Source organism: Equus quagga, chromosome 2 (assembly GCF_021613505.1).
Source record: "Equus quagga isolate Etosha38 chromosome 2, UCLA_HA_Equagga_1.0, whole genome shotgun sequence".
Lineage (NCBI taxonomy): Eukaryota > Metazoa > Chordata > Mammalia > Perissodactyla > Equidae > Equus > Equus quagga.
The window spans coordinates 25,708,300-25,730,559 of record NC_060268.1 but is presented as its reverse complement, the minus strand read 5'-3'; the positions used below and the strand labels follow the sequence as shown (position 1 = coordinate 25,730,559).

Here is a 22,260-nt window from a genome sequence, read left to right as displayed (position 1 = left end):
GACATATTTCTAAGGCGACAATGAAGACTGTTGCTGACTATATTGTGAAGTAAATAAGAAAACCACTAATGGTAATGTTGCACATTTTGTATTATTCTTATTCAAGACACAGGCGTAAGTGAGGTATGTTAAAATCACTGATTTTCAAGATCTGACATGATAATAGTTCAAAACCAAGCCTTCCAGTTGTGGGGAAGGGGAGGTGGTTCCAGACTTCCACAGATGCTCCGATGAACTCCCATTAGTTGATTGTCAAGATCACTTTGCCCTCAGGTGGGTGAGCATCATACAGAAGGTAAGAGATGGTTTTGACAAAAGTCAAAGTATGTCAGAGGGCCCATGAATGAGGGGGCATAACTAGGACTCTATTTTTGGAACTTATGTGGGTGTCAGTACTAAACCCTGATCTCTTCTAATTTCTGTCCAGTTGCTAAGTATATTATTTGACCCTTTAGCTCTGCAAGTCGTGTTGTTCTTTTTCTCCTCTTTATGATTTTGCCAAAAATTCAAGTTACCATTCCAATTCTCTGTCCCTTAAACAAGTAAACATTATTTTTAATGGAAAGGCTGAAGTATTGCCACAGAAATGTAGTATGGGTACTGAAGGTGATGTAGTCAGTCTCTTGGCCTTCACTGAGCCCTTCCTCTGTCATCAAAGCACAATCATCATGAATCCGGCATCTGACCCCCAGAGCACCACCAAGAAGAAACCAGAGGCGCATGATCATGGTCCTTCATTATAGAGACTCCAAGTAAGTATTTGGGTCAATTTTATCATTGTTACAGAACTGGAGGCTAATGCTCAAAATGGCTTCTGACCACTTATTCATTCATCAGTCAAAGCATATGATATAATTGATGTGCTAATCACTAGCAAACGGGTAGAGAGTGGTGAAGCAATAAGGACAGCCTGGGTTTTACTGCTGCCATTGCAGCTTCAGCATCACAAATAACATAGATTTCAAACAATAGTTCTCAAAGGATGGTCATTGACCTCTAGGGGCCCCAAGAGGTTTTCAGGGAGTTCATGAAGTCAGAACTCTTTTCATAATGATACGAAAACATTATTTTCCTTTTCCATTGTGTTGACATTTGCACTGATGGTGCAAAAGCAATGGTGGGTAAAGTGCCGGTACCTTACCATGAATCAAGGCAGCTGCATCAATTCTGTGTTAGTAGTCATTGTCTTCTTCACTGCCACATATTCACAGGGGAAAAAAGGTAATTTCACTTAAAAATGCTATTGACTGTATTAGATTGTGAGGGCTGCCATATCAAAATACCACAGACTGAGTGACTTAAAAAACAGAAATTGATTTTCTCATAGTTCTGAGGCTGGAAGTCCAAGATCGAGGTGCCCAGATTTGGTTTCTCTTGACGTCTCTCTCCTTGGCTTGTGGATGGCCACCTTCTCACTGGGTCCACACATGATCTTTCCTCTGTGCATGTACATCCCTGGTGTCTCTTATCTGTGTGTGTCCAAATTTCTTCTTAAGCAGACCAGTCAGTTTTGATTAGGATCCCCCCTAGGGTGCCACCATAATCCAATCCAAAAGATCTCTTTTAGCTTAATTATCTCTTTAAAGTCCCTGTCTTCAATACAGTCACATTCTGAGGTGGTGAGGACTTCAGCATAAAAATTTTGAGAGAACACAATTCAGTCCATAATATTGGTGAAACAGTAAAAATATTAATTTTATTAAATCTTAACTCTTAACTATATGTCTTTTCAGTATTCTGTGTGACAAAAGGGGAAGTCAACATAAAGCACTTCTGCTGCATTCCAAATTATGGTAGTTATCTCAAGAAAGGCATTTGTGTGATTGTTTGAGTTGCAGGCTGAACTAGCCACTTTTTCCAGAGGAACACCATTTTTGCTTGAAAGAATGACTCACAGACCAACCTATGGTTGCTCGGACTTGTGTGTTTGGTAGGCATCTTCTTCAAAGTGAATGAACGGAGCCTGTCACAACAAGAAAAACAGCTCATAGCTGTTGCTGATGACAAAAATCTAAGCTTTCAGGCAAAAATTAGACTTTAAGAAAACTTGTATCTGTCACAGTGAGCTGGATGACTCTCCAATGTTTAAATACTTCTCTGATACCAAGATATTGATGGTAATATTAATTACAATGATATAGTATAATGAAATGTGTCAACATGTGGAAGTTGCCTAAATCAGTGAACCAATTATTTCCCCAATGATAAATGAATAATGTTATAAAACCAAGCATGAGTGAAATATCCATGTAAAGTGCAATATAGACCAATAGATTTTTTTGTAATAGAATATGAAAAGTTCATTAACATCCCACATTGCAACTAACCTTCTTTTTGACCTACATACCTGTATACTGCCAGGTTTTTCTCATATATTTCAATAAAATCAACATATTGTCATAGATACAATACATAAACAGACATGAGAATCCAGCTGTCTTCTGATAAGCCAGCTCCTTTCGGACAGATATATGAAGACTATAATCAAACACCCCCAGAATCTCCCTTCCTTGTCTCTATTCTCCATGTTTTTTAGCTGTTCCTCCATGTATGTGATTTGAAGTCTCTCCAACAGCCTGATATTCTCCTTTTAATTCACTGCAATTTTTCTGTAACTCTCAAAAACTACATATCAATACCGAGAGCAAGGAGTGGAAATAAATAAAGCAATGTTCACATCCCAAATATTCCAAGCCTGGAAGATACCCCTGTCTAATCTCAATTTCATTTCTGGGCTTGGTATCCCATGAATTTTCTCAAGGTTCACTGAGTCTCCAAGCATGAAGCTTGGTCTCAGCTAAGACTGGACATTACCGTGGTAAACCCAGTTCCCACACATTGTCCCTTTCCTCTAGTCCCCCTGAGAATGAGTTTTCCTGACACTGAGAACATGGCCCAGCCTCCTTCCAGGAAGAACTGAAATTCAGGACACACCTGCCCTGTGTCTGCCTTTCCCCCTTCACACAGAAGACCATCTCATACAGCAGTGAAAATCCATACAGAGAAAGAAAATGCCAGATTTGCCAGGCCACTCTATGGCCACTTCTGGGAAAATCACCCCTCACAGTGGAGCTGAGGGAGTACCTTGAGAAACTTTCAAATAATAAATGCCAGAATAAACCAAAGAAGACTGAGTATTTGCCTAGTGAGCCAAATAATATCACTGAGCTAGGATTGACTTATTTGATTTCTTGTATGTTCCTTCAAAGTTGGGTCCCTTGGCCAAGTTTTGAAACTTCCCTCGACCATTCTAGAATCTTTCATCTGAACACCCAAGGGAGTGAATATATGATCCTCGAGGTCTCTCTCAGCTGTGACATTCTATGATTCCTCTGCAGAGTCACAATTGATCCTTGGTCACCCATGTTGGTGGAAAGAATGTGATTTGAATACTCCAAGTACACAGCATGAAACTCATTTCTGTTTGGTGTTAGAATATATTTCTTGGTGTGAAGGAAATCAAAACAAATTTATCTCCCCAATGACACCTAACTCAGGCTAATGTTAAAAATCAATTTGTTTGCAACTAATGGTGTTGCGCTCCACTAAACCAATGTTAGGTAGTATTGCTTAAAGTGGTGTGGTGCCAGAGAGAGAGCAGGGGACTCAGAATTGGGAAGATGTGAGTTCTGGTCGTGGCTCTGTCACTTCCGAGCTTATCCTCTCTGAACATGAGATACTGCATCCTTAAAATGGATTCAGAAGACACTTTATGAGCATTCACTGAGTCAGGCACTGTGCTGGCACAGGGTATACAGAGATGAACAAGACAAATCCCTTCTCTCAAGGGTCTCTACCTAATGAACAAGAGAGCAAAAGAGTTTTGAGTGCAATGACAGACATGAGCAGTAGAAGCCATGAAAATTCAGGGAAGGGGTGGGCGCCTAACCCAGTCCAGTCTTGAGCCATTGTAGAGGAGGAAGACCATTTGTTTGCCCTCTAGGCTCTTCTGGCTCGTCCAAGAATTAAATTGACATGAGACAGAATAGCAGGAGAAAATCAAAGAAAGTTTATAACATGAATACACGGTAGAAACCCAGGAAAATTGAGTAACTTGCCAGACTGTCCAAAGCCACAACCTTAAATACCATCCTCAGCTAAAGACAAATGAGAGTGTTGCAGGTAATGGTCGGATCTTCAAAGGGAGGAAGACAACTTACATGGAGATGGAAATGCAAATGTTTCTTAAATAAATGTGTGCTGGGCAACCAATAGGCAGAAATTTGATTAAAAAATGGGCTTGTTAGTGTGTTTATATCACACTTAGTTTAAATTACACTATAGTTATCTTATGGTATTAGTTCCTTCCTGAAACAGTACTTCTATCTTAAATTCTTTTAGGCAATTAAAGGGAAGGTCTGTTTCTTTCAGAGTCTTCTGTTCCTAAAACTAATCAAGCCAAATACATACATTTTGGGGTGGCCAGTCCTCTTCCCCTACAGTCCCAACTTTGACATTTTTCAGAAGGTTCACAGTCCAGAATCTAAGTTGGTAGATTTTCCATGTCACTGAACAGGTCTCTTAGTGCTGATAATAGATGACTTCAGCTAAATTCACTTCAAAAAGCGGTGATGCAGGTGGGCTCCAAAAGCTAAGCCTATGTTGTATAAGCAAGCAATCAGGTATTTAATATAAAGCATTTCTATGGAAACAAAAAGAAAAACAAAGTTAATGGTTGGAGCAAATTATAAACCAGTTTCTGAGTCCAGGGGACAGTCAGTCAAGAAGATTTCTAGATGTCAGTGTTGAAGCATCTTTTGCAGTTTGAAATGTCTCTGATAGTGTCATTGGGTGTTCAGGCATCCTTTTGAGTGGCTTACACAGTAACAGGCATGAGTCTCTCTGAAGTTTACATCAAGTCATCCAACTTGAGTCTGTAGAGCTTCAGGAACAAGGGTGTTTTCAGTTCTCAATAATTCCAATTGAAAATGATGGGAAAAAATTGAAAACATTAGTTTGGAGATTTTTAGTGGGATATTTCGGAGACTAGAAGAATTCAGGATCTACTGCAGCATGCAGATATGAAACAAAACCTCAAGGACAATTTATAGAACTAGAATCTAATATTCACAAAGTGTATTATAGTTTCTACTGAAACATAACTTTTCACTTTAAAATCACCTTCATTTTTAACTAAGATAACCAAATTAAGAGTAATTGGTTTGTAAAATGTCTAGTTTCAATCAACTTGGCCCAATTAGTTACATAAGGACAGCAAGAATAGCAATTGATTATCTAGGCTCTTTTAAATCTGCTTTGCTGGAACTTTTCATAAGGAATCTCAGGTTGAACTTTATAGGCCTCTCAAGGCCAGGACAGCAAAGCCAAGGACATATCATAAGACTTGATGCAATACCTTAGATTTGGGTGAATTCCTCTCTTCTCTCAAGATTCCCCCAAAGTATCCTGAGGGTTTTTTTTATATCTACCAGGACAGTGACCTTCTTTACTCACCTGGTAAGGTTGTTGGAAACCCTGTGGCTTTATTTCACCAAGTGGCTTTCCAAGTGGCTTGATTTCACAAAGTCAACCTTTATTCCTCAAAAGCTGTCTGGTTATACCTGAGTCTGCGTATGTTTCTCTCAAATATGACATTCCAGTCAAAGCTTTGGGAATATAACCAATGTTTACAATTGTGTCCTGTTATAAGGAGAACAGGTCCTTATTGAACTTATGCAAATAACTGTATCGTCATGAAAATAGAAATATTTATTCACTAAGAGTTTCCAAATTCTGGAGAGATCAGGTAGAGAGAAAAAGATAAATGTTTCAATTCTGCTTACAAAATAATAATTTACCAAATTGCTATAAGTCATAGTTAGCTTAAGAGAAAAGAGAAAAAGTTTTCCTTAAATCTGAAAAAACAGAACATTTAAAAAATTAGCAATATTTTAAATGAAAAGTCATAAAAATTATAATCATCCTCATCAGTTCATTTAGTCTCAGGCAATCATCTCTTGATCTTGATCTTCTGTTAGCAGTGTCATGAAGTCATTAGTTTCTATGTTAGAGTTCTGTAATTTCAGACTCAGTTTAGTTTTGTTATCTGAAAGTTGATCAGAAACCTGTATTCTAGAGTAAGCATCCTTTCCACAAATCTTTTTGAAGATGAAACATTCACAAAAGCCTCAGAGTAAAACAATAAATATCAGTAAACAACAAAAGTCTTAAAAATGGCAATCAACAAAGATATTTGGTTATGTCTGTGACATACAACACTTTAATATAATAAGTAGAAATATGACTGATAACCAGGACAGATCAGCATTTTAAGAATCTTATATAATTTTTTAAAGATGCACATCAATAACATTTACCCACACAATATCATAGGTCCCTATGAAACATTGCCTAGTTATCCACTTAACCAAAGTGATAACAGAAGATGTTAATGGCAAACGTAGAGAAAAGGCCTTGAGAGACCTCAGCCTTTTTGAAGAGAGGAAATTATTTTGACTAAACATAGATTTTTTTCTCTTTTATGTAGATTTACTCAAAGGTGAAGAAAAACCATTTATAATCTCTTTACCAAGAGCAGACTAAAAGTTTAAGTAAATTATCCTTTTAAGAGAGGGAAAAAAACAAACTCTAATTTTGCATCAGCTTACTTTTGATATTTATTTTTCTTTACAGACTTTTTAAAGCTTCTTAACAAACAAAAAAATCTCTATATTTTTATCCCCTTTTTTATTGAAAACATACATCTTACTTTTGTTGAATGCTAAGATGTTTTCATTATTAAATTTTAGTGAAAACTGAGAAGTAAGCAATTATGAACTTTTTTTACATTAGAGTTCTGTGGCTTGGCAAATTTATAAACACTTTTTATAGTATCTAGAGACATGCTACTGCATAGTACAATCTTCAATAAATACAAGACGTTTTAGTTTTTCTGTAATAAGAAGCCAAAAGTAGGTAAACCTGTCTTTAATAATTAATATCTAATATTTTATCTCATTTAGAGATGATCTAGATATTCATTGAATTTTTATCACTTAATTTAACTGAGCAAAACTTCAGACTTTCAAGTTACCAAGGAGAATTTGGAAGTTATTTTAAGTACACATCCATAAACTATAATTATTGCTAAAAGTTTACCTATAAACTTTTATCTCACTTACATCTATATCATTGCTACCAACAATATGTTTAAATTACCCATTAAAACTTTATGAGACATTAGACAAAATCAGTTATTTAAAGCTATCATTTTGCTGAGAAATTTGTGGCAGGGATAATATCAGCTTATGAGTAGTAAACCCATGCTGCATGTCTGCATCATAGCCAAATATTGACAACTCTGAGGACATGCCTATCTCAATCAAACCAACAAATATAAGCAAGCTTTCATTTACCAAAGATTATTTAATATCATCTTAACATGAAAGATATTTGAGTTATTTTCTAATACAATTAGAAATAATTTATATAAATGCTTACTTTAAGCCAATTAAACAGAGCTCTTAATTTTGGCCATACCATCTGGAGGTAAAATATCACACATATATAACATACATATAGACATATTTACACAAAGACTCCACAACTATTTTTTAAAACTTCAGGACAATGTACTACACCTTTAAAAGTCTGCACAAAGCATTTAATAGAGGCCCTCTTTCTACATGTACAATTTAATTATACAGCAATTTACTTTGGGATGTGGGGGAGGTTTATTATCTTTTTTCTTATCACCTGATAGTAACCTCTAGTTTTTATCTCATACAGTGTGGGCTCAGACAACCCTATCAATGTCCTTTAGCATATTTAATTAACATTGTCTGAAGGGCAGATTTATATGCTGTCTTACAATCAAGCAGGGGAAACATTCCCCATGAGACACAATGTCTATCCCCACAATACCATTTCTAATACAATCATGCAAAAGAGATGCAATCACTTCACATAAAGCCCATCAGTGTATCAATTTTCCTGCAAAATTCCATCTGAATTCATAAGAATAACTCTTATACCTCTAATCATAGCTTTCATTAGGAATTTATCAATAGGTCTTGGTCTTATAATTTTGGATAGAGGAAGCATTCCACAGCCAGGCATAACGTGCATTTCCAAAGCACACTCAAAAAGTTGATATAATCTCTTCATATAATATTAGCTCAAACATTACAACACTTACAATCTTATCAAGACTTTTACTTTTTTTCAATTTAATTGTAGCCTGAGTCAGGTTCTTAAGGCTAGTCATTTTTTTTTTGTATTTCCTTTTTAATTTTGTCTTTTCATAATTACCAATAAAACAAATGTGATGAGAGCTCTCTAAAAATTTTTTTTCAATTTAGAAGTTTTTCCAATTAATGATCCATCATCTCATCAAATTGATGAGTAGGATCTTAATAATTACTCAAACCAATAAGTCTTTATGGATTAGCCATGGGCACGAAAGCCATCCCCAAAAGAAGTGCAAAAGTTCACTCCCAAAGATGGTCTAAGAAAGTAAAGAACTTCATTGCACAGGCAGTTTGTACCAGCATTAACAAGCAACAAAGAGTGAGACAACAAAGGCCCCTAATGAAAGCAATGGAGACTCCTTAAAACAAACTCCCCTGAGAGCTGACACAGCCAGATGAAGAGAGTAGTCCATCTCAGAACCGCAGTCTACTCAACTGGCCACCAAGATACACACTGGTATTTGCATCCTCCATAAGGTGGAGACCAGAAGGTCACAAAGCAAGCTCTCAAGACATAGAACAAAACCAAAGAAAAACCCTCACCTTATATGAACATTAACAGCTTTAGCTAAACTTTGGATCTCTTGGAACCAGACTAATACTTAGAAGTGAGGTGCCATGGGGTTGGGGATTGTGTGTTGTTTTATAGAGCACCTAGTTGCACAGAAATTTCCTTGATGTTGATGGGGGACCTGTGTCATCTACCCCATTCTGTGACCAACTTATCTGATCATGGGAGTCTCCTTGAGGTGGCGAGTGCCCTAATAGCTCTTAAGTGCTTGACTGGGGGCCACCAAGTTTGTGCCCTCTTTGTCTTCCGAGATGCTCTTAGCAACAGTTTCCTCTTCATGCACATATTCCCAGACAACAGGCTTATAGAGGTGCCTGCATCTTGCCCTGTGGTTTTTTGTTTTTATGACAAAAGGAACAAATGACAGAGTGGCCATCTCTTGGAGGAGAAGGATCCATAAACCAATGAGTATTCAAGCCAAATTTCCCAGAGTCACTGAGTCCAAGAAGCTAGCATCACCAATATTTTCTCCTGCTAACCTGAATTTAGAAAAGGGAAAAACCTCAACACTCTTGCTTCCCTTGGATGCTGCAGGCAGAGATCTGGGAGACAGATGGAATGAGAACTCTTACCTCTTGCCAGCTCTTGTCAGGGATCCAGGATCTCTTAGTTGCAGTAGTCCAGGAGCAAGCAGTGTCCAGCCAGTGAAGTTTTATTCCACCTTCATCACCAAACTGGAGAGGAGGAAGACAATTCCTCTCTCCTCTAGATACTTCGGGCTGGTCCAAAAATTAAATCGACATGAGACAGAAGAACAGGAAAAAATAAAACAAAATATAATAACATGTATACATGGGAGAAACCCAGGAAAGCCAAAGCTGCCACCTTAAATACCATGTTCGGCTGATGAAAAGGAGGGTGTTGTGGTAGTGGTTTGGGTCTTCAAAAGGGAGGAAGACAATTTACATGGAGATGCAAATGCAAGTGTTTGTTAAACAAGTGTTTGCAGAGCCACCTGTAGGCAAAACTTTGATAAAAATGGGCTTGTTGGTACCTTCCTATCACACCGACTTTACATTATACTATAGTTATCTTATGGTATCAGTTCCTTCCTGGGACAGGCCTTCTATCTTAAATTCTTTCAGGCAGTTAGGGGAAAGGTCAAAGTTTTTTCAGAGTCTTTTGTTCTTAAAAATAATCAAGCCAAAGAGACAGATTTTGGGGTGGCCAATTCTGATCCCTCACACCACCATTAAGGACTTCCCAGGGAAGTCAACAGCTAAGCTAAGACCAGAAAATGAACAGGATCTAAGGAGGTTGGTTAAGAACCAAATTGGAGAATAGAAGAAGGAAAGGGCATCTCAGGCAAAACAATCACACAGCATAGGCAAAGAGGTTTGAAAGAACATGGAGCCTTCTGAAAGCAAGTAGTTGAATGCAGCTGAGTAAGGGAGCAAGTGGAAAAGTACAAGATGTAGGCCCAGGAGGTAAGCAAAAAACCATGTTTTGTACCATTTTATCTTGAAGACAAGGGGAGCCACCAGAAATTTTAAGCATATAATTTCATACTTGGGGTCCCCCCCATGGTTAGCATCAGTATGAATCATCTATTTCTGCTATGATTACAATCTATAAAAAACAACCCCAAAATTTCAGTTGCTTACAACATCAAATGTATGTTGTTTTTGCTCATTGGTCTGCAAGCCAGCAGAACTTGGCTTCAAGAGTGCTCATGGAAATCCATGATGGGATGCTTCTTAGGGCCTTATCTTAGAACTGGCACACTGTGACTTCCAACCACATTCTCTGGATCAAAGAATGGCCAAGGCCCAAAGTCAATGGAGTGGGATTTGTACTCTCCCTGTAGTAGGATGCCCTGTAAAGTCAGGTGACAAAGTACATGAAGGTGTACTTCTGTTGCAGAGAGAGAGAGAAAATTGGGACCCATAACTTCTGTATTTTCATCTGGATGCATCATCCTCAAATTTTCTGCCACAGCCACAGGATTATAAAATTCACTGGCCCAGACCCACAGGTTTCATAGTTTAAGTTTTGGTATTACTCAAGATTTTAATTGCCTTTCATTCCCAACTTTGTGTTGCCTATAACTTGTTCTATTCAAACCACTTTCTGAGGGCTGCTTGGGAACATCTGTACACTAGCGCCAGGAGGGAGTCAATGAGTCTCACAGGGATTAATCAGAAGCTTAATTTATTATTCAACACAGTAACCACCCACCTCTTGCCATTTCAAAGACCAGCACATAAAACCAGCTATACTCAAGAGTACAAATTACAATTCTTCTTTCTCACCTGGCCCGCCCCACGAGGCCCACATTGTCCTTCTTTCTGCCCTAAGCCATCCTCTATTACATTGTTTGTTACCAAGAACATAGCATTTCTTCTTTTCCTCTTCTCCTTTGTTTTTTGGGTTTTTAACCAGCAAATGAGTGTTAGACTCTGTATATGCAGATGAAGTTGCTTTGAGTTTACGGGACAGGCATGCAGGGTCTAATGTAGGGTGGGAAGGAATTGTCACAATGATTGTAAGTGGAATTGTGATAAAAATGTTATCCATTAATCCATGGATTTAGGTAAGATCCACCAGGGAAAGTGTGGAGTCAATCTTTTTTCAATCGTGCTCCCTTTTGATAACAACAACAGCAAAATTCACACTCTCCTTATTAAATTAACATTTAATAAGATCACTCTCAGTAAGCCTAGCATATGACTTTATTTTCACAGTGATAGACACAGAGATCAAAGGTGAACCAAGACAGGTTTCTTAAGAGCACCAGAGGACAGTTTTCAAAATGAGAGTGCCTATGTCAAAGCTCAGAGGTCAAACAAGAATATAAGTAAAAAGCATCAATAGAATTTGTCAGGAGCCACTGTCTCTAGTTGCACAAATTGTGCCTTGCACATGGGTGCTCAGCCAAGAGGACAGTGGGGCTAAAATTCCTCCCATTTTCTGCCTGCCAAGCCAAGGCCCTGGTGCAGAGCAGCATCAACTGGATAAAGGAGAATGTTTATAAGGCACACAAAGGTGCCATCTCATTGCCAAGCTTGAACTCTCAGGGCTGCCCCTGCACTCACACAGCAGGGCTTATCTTTTGTAAACCACACAAAGCACCATATGGGCTGCAGGCCATGAATTTAGCAACCAGAGAGTCCATGGAGAGGAGAACATTTTCAATTTATGTGAAAGCCCTTTGTAAACTGTATAACCCTGCTCAGGTGTAAAGTGGGGTAGGCAGAGGTGATTCTGAAGATGAGTAGGTAACAGGAGATATTACACTAACTACAAACATTTTCCACCTAATATAGAGGACATAGAATTCACTTGAGACATTCAGATATATGACGAATTCCTCTGTGGGAAGCCATGTGAGAGGAGACTGGCAAGAAAGCACAGATGGGAGTGGGCATGATGATTTCTGAAAGTCCATTCTAGTGGCAAAATGCAGGGCAGATCTAGCCAGCTGGTAGAGCTTCAGACAGAAGCACCTGGGTGAGGCTGCCAGCACCTAACCGCCAAAACCCTTTGATCTTGCTTGACTTGGAGAAAGCATCAAGCCCCAGGAGTTCTCAAAGGCCACATAGGGAGAAACCAAGGGGAGGTTTTTGTAAAACTCAGTAACACTGTGAGGAGTGGGATACCACAGTGATACAAAACCCACAGAGACCTGTACAAAAACCGCCTAGGTAAAGTGTCATTTCCCAGGGAAATCCTCAGCCTGCCTACTGTACCCCCAGTGATGAACACAACAGGTAGCCACCCCTCCTTTTTCAGTGACCCTGAAAGGATGCCAGGAAGTTGACCAGACCAGAAGAGGTGATCCCTAGCTGCTGGCCTCTCACTCACTGCTATTCATCCTTGGGTGAAACTGGCCTTTCCTCATGCTCTTGTAGCCACATTTGGGGACTACAAAAGATATTTCTTTAAACAGCATTCTTTGGGTTGATTCATATTGATTCCGTTGCAAAGAGAGTTATCGGAGCCATTCCATATCGAATTTCTGAATTCAAATCTCTACAGACATTTGTCTAAATGCTTCACTTTGCAGTTTGGGAAGATGAACTTAAAGACAGATTGATTGGTTTTTAGGCCTTCATCAGCCATAATTGTTCATTCTAATGCTGACTCTACTGTATGTCAGTGATACCTGATCAGTACTTCACATCACCCTGTCACTTCTTGTTATCCACACGTTATCTGCCCTTAAAGCAGCACTGGTGACTGTCAGGGCCTTGACTCTGGAATAGCCATGGATCCAAGACCCATCCTCTTGGCGATGCCAGTTTCCAAGACTGAGAGCTAGCTGTGGGTATAGGAAAAGAGAACAATCTAAAACAATAGAAAACAACAATCCAGAGAACTTTGTGAAGTGTACTGGACTGGAAATATTCACCATAGGAATATGTGCTCCAACCTAGTCCTCAGACAACAATCTCCCAAAAGCAAATCCATCCCTATCTGCTATTGATTAAATCATCCTGAACCAGTTAGATAAGCAACAAGTGCCATCTTTCTAAGATCAAGCTAATTGTCCCCTGTGTCTCCCTAATTGAACTCACACAAATTAGCAGCTGCCGTTTTTACTCAACACAGGGCATCCAGACCTAAGTTCACTTAAAGGTTGTTACTGACATTCTGATGGAAAATCATATGTTCCAAACTTCGTTAAATACGACTATCCACTAAGCATGGAATTTCCTATTTTTTCTGTAAATTCTGTGGCTTTTTTCTATTTTCTAGTATTTCCCTTCTGAAGCTAGCACCCAAAGGGCTTTTCTGTGCATTTTCATTTCCTTTATAAGGTCAACGCACAAGTTAAATTTTGAATTTCTTAAGAAAATTCTACAGAGAGATTTTCTCTTCCATTCCTCTGCTATTCCAGACAACTATTGAGAGCAAAGTCCTCAAGCTTGGACTATCTTGAGGCAGTACAACATCAGTAAAAATGCTCTGAATGTGATTGCTCCATACCCAATCATTCACTTAGCCTCTTCTGCAGAATTTATTTCTAAATATCTTTCTCTAATCTTGATCCTTAGGCCTCCGTCTTATAATTTCATATTACCCTCTTTGAAATCTACTCACATGGTATTGATACTCTACAAATTTTCCATCTCTCTGTTCTTCCTCCCAAACTCTGATGCTGAGAATTACACCATCCCAAAATGATGTTCCAAGACCATTTGCATCTCAACAAGGAAATGATACAAAACAATGCCCTTCCTATTCCTGTTTTTGGCTATTCAGCCCTAACCCAACTCATGCAGATCTAGAAAGTTAGCACCCCTTTGTGTCATTCGTGGGCATTTTTCTCACAGAGCTGTCCCCTAAGCAGGACTGTGGGACTGTGCCTGAACTCCATTGAGATTATGACACTGGAAGGTGCCTGACTTAGAAAGACTCAAAATTTTCTACCTAAATCCAGCTCCACCTACTTCATCACTGTAACTTTCCATTGGAAAAGGTTGGCCTATCTACATATCACTCCTGTAAAGGCTCACAACTAAATCTTCAATTCCACAGGATATATGGATCCTGTGAAGCTCCAGGGATGCCTCTGTATTCAAGGGAATGGACTGTAATGGGAGCTATCCAGATCACACACCTTCCATGAAAGAATGAACCATTGTCACCTTAGACAACTCCACCTCTCTGGTCTACTTTTGTTCTTCTAATACCACACCTCATTCTACCATGTATTTATGGCAAACCTAGTCTACTCACAACCTGGGACAAGTCAATAGAGTCTTGTGTTAGTCTGGAGGCTCGAGGTAAAGTAAGTGAATCTGACTCCAGAGTAAAATATTCACCTCTCTCCAATGCGAAGACTTGAAGGGCTATGTATAAACAGATCTCTAATCACCCCATATTTCCATTTGGATGTATTTCTCCAAGTTCCTGTACATACATCAGCTGCTAGAGAATTCAGTGATGAAATATGAAACTCTAGGGGCCAGCCCCGTGGCCTGGTGGATGGGTTCAGTGCACTCTACTTTGAAGGCCCAGGTTTGTGGGTTCAGATCCCAAGTGTGAACCTACCACACTCATCAGCCATGCTGTGGCAGTGACCCACATACAAAATAAAGGAAGATCAGCACGGTGTAGCTTGATTACATGCAAAGTAGAAAATTTTGCACCAGGATTTATTCATCTCTATTTTAATGAGAAAAACAAGAGAAAGACTTTATTCCTATAGTGACTTTCTCTCTGGATATATTGTTTTCCTGGTAGGATTAGGATGGGTCTGACATGACTCCTTGGCTTCTATATGCCAAGCCATCTGGTCTCCATCACATTTGGAGGAAGGGTTTCCTTGTTCAGCATTGTTTATGCCATCACACTGATCCCAATAGCCAGACCTGACCATACAGATTGGCTAATAAACCTTGAAGAGCCCGTGTTCTAAGGCAAAGGTGGAAAGTGGCGAGATGGATGGGACTTGGGTGCTGGGAAACTGCTCATGTCCGCTACTCAGTCTTCTCACCAGCTGCCTAATCCAACAGATATATCTTTCTTAGGAGGCATCAGAGACTCATATGTCCACATCCTGTGGTTTCTGAACCCCGAACACCCCACATTTGATTTCCAATTTTGAAAACAAAAGATTCTGGCTTTGGGCCAGTTCACAGCAGATGTGGGTCACAACCGCCAACAACCCAGGAAGCATCCACCAAGACAGGGCATGAGAATCAACTTCTTAGAAATTCTCATATTTGTGATCCATCAATCATCTAACAAATGCTCAAAGAGAGAGACTGGGTGACCTTCTCCTGAGAATCTTCCAGGATTTAATGCTTCCTGCTGGGAATTAAGAAGGCTGAGTTTGGGGCCAGCCCCATGGCCGAATGGTTAAGTTCACATGCTCCACTTTGGCCACCCGTGTTTTTGCCTGTGCAGATCCTGGGCGCAGACCTAGCACCGCTCATCAAGCCATGCTGAGGCAGCATCACACATAGCAGAACCAGAAGGACCTACAAATAGAATATACAACTACGTACTGGGGGCTTTTGGAAGAAGAAGAAAATATGTATATATTGGCAACAGATGTTAGCTCAGGTGCCAATCTTAAAAAAAAAAAAGGCTGAGTTCATCAATAAGATTTAAGAAGGCTGAGAATGAAGGGAATTAATTGAAAGTAGGTATTACAACTTTACGTGTACTTAGGAAAACTTGCAAATCTATTCAAAGCTTTGACGTAATGCCTCCCTATGTCACTGACCTTGCCCATCTCTGAATCCCACGTGGTGATCATACACTGGAAAAGCTTTCAAAGCCACGAGCAGCAGGACCCTTTCTCCCTGCACATGGAGGGCAATGGCAATGGGGAGTCTGCTGATGAGAATATCATTGCTGGGGCCAGCCCCATGGCTGAGTGGTTAAGTTTGTGTGTTCCGCTTCGGCAGCCCAGGGTTTCACCTGTTCGGATCCTGGGTGTGGACATGGCACTGCTCATCAAGCCATTGCTGAGGAGGTGTCCCACATAGCACAACCAGAGGCACTCACAGCTAGAATGTACAGCTATGTACTAGAGGGCTTGGGGGAAAAGAAGGAAAAAAAATGAAGATTAGCAACCCATGTTAGCTCAGGTGCCCATCATTAATAAAAATAAAAATGTATATATATCATTGCTAGTTTATGCCAGGCCTTGCAAGGATGTTCTCATACAGACATTGTCTATAAGAGATTGTACCCTGGCTTTCCCTAAGTCTATAGATTTATTTTACTATTTTCTGCCCCAAGAAAATCCTCCTTACTGTGTACTGCCTACTTAGTAAAGTTAAGAAAGATAGGAAGGGCAGGGACAAAGTGCGAAGAGAGAAACGAAGGCAGTCACATCAGAGAAAATCCTGTTGTGGCCTCAGAGTATTTATCACTTGAATTGATATTAACCTGATCTCTCAGAAAATATAAAGACCAGTATTTGGATGTGTGTTTTCTTTGGGTCTTTGAAAGAAAGTGTGAAAATTCAAGGAGTTAAGAATCCTTGAATCCTGCAGAATCCTCCAAAAAAAAAAAAAAGAAGTGGTTCACTGTGCCTAGAATAATCCACACTCTTGGTAATAGCTCAGGGAGGCTGCCAGCCGCCAGCCCTCTGCAAACCATAAACTAGGTCATCCGGGGCTCCCATTCTCATCTTTCTGTGCCCTCTCCTTGGACCCCCTCCCCATCACAGCCTTCATATTCTTTTGTTCTCTTCCCAACAAAACCTGACATCAAGAAATTATGTGAAACCAATTCATAGTATTTACTGAGTGAAAATAGATGGATACTTTAGCTTTTCTGAGGTTGGGGTGGGAGGGAGGGACATTGTAATTTAATAGAGATGATGCCATAAGCTAAAGACTAAAGCCAGGGCAGAATTACCAAAGCTTAAGGAACTTTACCCAAAATGAAAGATGGAGCTTTGTTCTCTCTTAATTTGGAGGTTCAATGTGGATCATACAAGGAGAGTCTGGAGTCTTCCAGAGAAGTCACTTCTCTTCCTGTGTCCAGGAAGAGGCCCAGCTGGAGCTCAGAGCCAAAGAGATCGTTAACCTGCATGTGAAGAGAGGCCTGCAGCAAAGGGAAGAAACAGGGACAATGGGAAAAAAAAAAAACCTGATACCTGAGAAAAAAGATTTCGTTTCAATACCAGGAATAGATTTGTAACAGTAAAAGTCATTGAGCAGTGACATAAACATCCCTGTCAGAGAAGTTCAGGTAGATGACCACACTGGAAAGGTTGTGTACATTGTACGGAAGCTAGAACTCAATGACTTCAGCTCTTTTCCTCCCTGAAATTAATTATAAAATTCTGTGTTGAAAGGAAATCAGGATTTCCACAATAAAGCAACCCAGTTATTTTCCATATTCCTTCCTAGTTTTCTTTTCTAATGTATAGATTATCACATACTCTGTATATGTAATCATTATTAAACTCTATATACGTGTGTATCTTTTTTAATATTATACAATAAATTCTCTATGTTATTTGATACTTTTCCTAACTAGTATTTTTTTAATCCTTTTTTTTTTTTTTTTTTTTCTGAGGAAGATTCAAACTGAGCTAACATCTGTTGCCAATCTTCCTCTTTTTTTCATGTAAGCTGCCACCATAGCATGGCCACTAACAGCCTAGCAGTGTGAGTCTGCTCACAGGAATCAAACCAGGGCACTGAACTTAACCACTAGGCCACCAGGGCTGGCCCTCTTAATTAGTATTTTTAATGAGCTACAGTAATACTGTATCCAGGAACATACCATACTATACCTAATCAGTTCTCTTATGACTTAGAATTGAGGCATCTTCTACATTTTTCCTATTATAAAAATTGCTGTGGGGGCTGCCCAGTGGCACAGAGGTTAAGTTCACACGTTCCACTTCGGCAGCCCAGGGTTCACCAGTTCGGATCCCAAGTGCGGACCTAAACACTGTTTGTCATAAACCATGTTGTGGCAGGCGTCCTACATACAAAGCAGAGAAAGATGGGCACGAATGTTAGCTCAGGGTCAGTCTTTCTCAACAAAAAAAGAGGAGGATTGGCAGCAGATGTTAGCTCATGGCTAGTCTTCCTCAAAAAAGAAAAATTGCAGGCCGGCCTGGTGGTGCAGCAGTTAAGTGCACACATTCCGATTTGGCAGCCTGGGGTTCACTGGTTCGGATCCCTGGTGCAGACATGGCACCACTTGGCAAGCCATTCTGTGGCAGGCATCCCACATATAAAGTAGAGGAAGACGGGGATGGATGCTAGCTCAGGGCCAGTCTTCCTCAGAAAAAGAGGAGGATTAGCAGCAGTTAGCTCAGGGCTAATCTTCCTCAAAAAGAAAAAAAAGAAAGGAAAATTGCTATTATCAACATAGCTGTGCTTATAAATTTTTCATTATTTAAAGTTATCATATATGTATATGGGGAAATTATATATATAAAAGCTTTATATATACTTAATATATGTATATAACCTGACGTAAGCCCTCGTTTCCTCAAATAGAAGCTTAAATTAAAGTTTTTGGCCAACTTGAACACGTAAACCCTTAAGATTGTACATGAAATTGTCAAATTCTACTTCAAAATTGTTTTATATTTTAATTTAGTTACACATACATATTTAAAATCACATATTATATAAAATAGTACATTAATTCTGAAATGCTGCCTTTTTCCATTCTAATAGTTCATAAATTTTATTCAAATTCTGCACAAGCATTTCAAATCAATGTATTTGTCATCAATAGAGCTGCTTTTTTTAATCTTCACAAATGTTCCCGGAGCATATCAAACTCACTTGTGTCTCCGTTGACTGAATTATAGCACGTTATGAATCCATATATGAAGCTGTCACTAAAGCATTTTTGAACCACAATACCCATTCACAAAATATTAAACTGTTGTTTTGACTTTTATCTTGTAAGTGAGTATTCATGATGTCCACAACAAGGCATTTCCTTTAAAAGATTTATTTAAACAAATTTGAACAGTTATAATTTCGAAGGCGTGCTCCCAAGAGTAGTTACCACATTTTTGTTAAATTCCTTAGTCCTCTTCTTCACTAATCTCATCAGCTGACTTCCATAAGTATCTGTGAACTAGCATTGATTGAGATCATCCCAGGTTACTGGGTCTTCACTAAACTGTGCTTAATTGTGCAAAATAAAACTGCATGAAAGCATTGTAATATTGCTTCTTGTAATTTTTGTAAGGAATCAAATGTAAGGGGACACTGTCTTCTCTGAGGATAATAAACTTTGCTTTATATTCAAACATCAGTAGTATTTTCTCACAGTCAATTCACCAAAGGAGAGATATTTGCCATAACTAATGTAAATAGTTGCTATTAACTAATTGACTCCCAATAAAAGTATAACAATTTATATTGTTACCAATATCTTGCCAGCACTAGGAACATCACTTTTTCTGACAAAAGCAGTGCCTAATATATCTCAAAAAAATAGTTTGTTAATGCTTTATTTACATTTTTTATTATCAGAGGGTTAAAACATTTTTTCAAGTTTGTTGATCAATAAGTGAATTCATTTGTTTTCCCATTGTCTATTAATTTTTTAGGTTTTTAGCATTTTACATAGTGATTTGTGTGATTGTAATAATTTCGTGCCTCTGAGTTTTATAGCATTTAACCACAATAACAGCATTGGTGAGAGGAGATTTCTGAGGTATTCCGATGGCAGAGGGTGGTGATGGCTAAATGCCAAGGAAAAGAAAAAAAGAAGAGGGATTTTCCTACTGCTGTGTTTCACCATGACTACAGTATCACGGAGGTGGAAGTGCATTAAACCTTTTTTGAAAGACACGCAGCTGTGATCCACTCTGTGTGTCTCAGCATCAGGAGGAGTCTTCTGAGTGTCATGGACAAGTAATACATGAGCTTTCTTGCCCCCTGACTCCTCCCTTTCGGGATTTATTCCATGTTGTCTATGGCAATGGTTTCAGAACGTGAACGAGGATCACTAAAGTCATCAGAAATAAATAATCCCAACCACACATTTTAATAATGCAAATATGCCAAGGGCAATGTAAAAGGAAATATCATGGCAGAAGTAAAGGGGATGAAACTAAAAATGACTGTGAACCTGTGTAATGGGTCACACACTAGTATATGGTGAACCAAGTAGGGAAACCAGCATCTGTCTAGTTTAATTAATTGCTCCTTTCAAAGAGCTCAGTGCCTAGTACAAAACAAAACAAGTGTTTGGAAAGCGGTTGCTGTGAATTGAATTCCATCTCATTGGAGTACGACATGCTTACAGAGTTCTTTTTTTTTAAATAATATCTTTCTAAAGGCCGTAACTAGAAACAGATTTACAAGGTGAAACTGTGTCACTGAATCCCCAAATTCTAACAGTTCATGTGTCTTGTTCTGATGATAAAACTATCCAATTAGGGAGTAGAGATGGCAAGAAGGCCATTTTTAAGTAGCACTGGACAAATGGCCCTGAGATGTGATGAAGAGTACAGACTCTTCACAAAGAAAACCTGAGTTATCAGAAAGTCACAAGTAAGTAAACAGATGGTGGCAGGGAAAATATTGTCGGGTAGAGATAGCTGGGAAGAGCTCCTAGATGTGAATCTTGAGCTGGTCCTTGAAGATGGTGAAGACCTAGCATGACTGGGAAGATTATTTCAGAGTCAGGAATCTCCCTCTCTGACCTAATGTCACCAAGCAGTCTCCTCATCCCAGAGCAAAGGCATAGTTTATCCCTTCCCACTTACTCTACGTGTTTTTTGAAAGATATTTCCTGGGAACTAAGCAATATTTCTGTTCACTTCAGAGGATCAATCAATATTAATACCATCGACCTGAGAACTTATGTGTCCTGGGGTCTCTTTCGTTTTTCTCTTGACCCTGCGTATGTTGATCCAAGAGCACAGGGATTAATCCCTTCATCCTGGGATTACAATCCCCAGTTACCACACCAAGTCCAGTTGCGCTTTTTAAGTACAGAAGGGCAAAAGCAATGTACAGGGGAAGAAATGCACAGGCTTCCTCACAGGGTGTTCAAAATAACTAGGCTTCTGGATTAAAGGATAGAATACATTAACTCATTCACAATAAAATCAGAAAATTCCATTTTCAGGGAATATAAACAATTCTCATAGATAACACTTCTAATGAAATTCTCATTTTTAGTGCAGAAATGGAGCATATCATCCTTGAATTGCGTATTTTCTAAAAGAGCAGACTCTTTTAGGAATAAACGTTTCAGCATGTAGTGATGAGTTCATAACATTTCTTTCTCGTATAGCAGACTGGAGGCACTCACAGTTACAGAAAGAGGAAATATAACCAACTTCCTGCTTCTCACAAGAGATCATGAAGAAAAAAATTCAAAGCCATTTTAAAAAGTTTTAATTAAGCATTTTAAGGTCTCGGATTACTTGCAAGTTGCAATAGAAAGATGTAACTTTTCAAAAGAAAGATGTTTCTGTCACTGTCTTATCCTAATGATTGCTCTTAGCTTCATCTAGCCATTATGTCCATCTTAACACAATGCAGGACGCAGGACACAGCACCACATACAGTGTTCCTGCCAAAAATAAATAAATAAATAACCTAATCAGATCTCCAGTTCTAATAGGAGACAAGGGAGCCAGAAGAACAACTTAAAGGATACTACAAAGAAACATCTAGACAAATCCAGAAGGTGAGACATTCTACAGGACAACAGAGCAGTCCCTTCAGTAATAAAAGTGATGAAAAGAAGAAAAAAAAATGCAGTGGAAGAGAACTATTACACATTAAAGAAACTTAAATGATATAGCAGCCAAATTAAATATATAGTCTTTAATTGGATTCTTGTTGTAAGAACCATCTGTAAAAGACACTTTTGAAAGAATCAGGAAAATTTGACTGTAGACTGGTTATTAAATGATTTTAGGGAATTGTTAATTTTGTTAGGTGGGAAGCAGTATTATAGTTACGTAGAAAAATATTTTTATCTTTTAAAAATGCATGCCAAGGTGTTTAGGAATGAATAATCATAATGTTTGCAATTTATTGTTAAGTACCCGACCAAAATAAGTAGCAAATATGGTAAACATTAATGATG

General features: G+C 38.8%; 1 protein-coding gene and 1 long non-coding RNA gene across 2 annotated transcripts in view; one reads left to right on the top strand and one right to left on the bottom strand.

Annotated features, from left to right (window-relative positions):
* Positions 1–22,260, top strand: part of LOC124235405 (T cell receptor alpha chain MC.7.G5-like) — a 474,302-nt gene that overhangs the window by 320,439 nt on the left and 131,603 nt on the right. The gene's annotated exons all lie outside the window — the stretch shown is intronic.
* On the bottom strand, positions 4,258–16,053 carry LOC124235406 (uncharacterized). The gene is made up of 3 exons (XR_006887464.1): positions 15,938–16,053; positions 9,333–9,479; positions 4,258–4,642 (listed from the first exon to the last, which is right to left on the bottom strand). It is a non-coding gene; the product is annotated as an uncharacterized LOC124235406 (long non-coding RNA).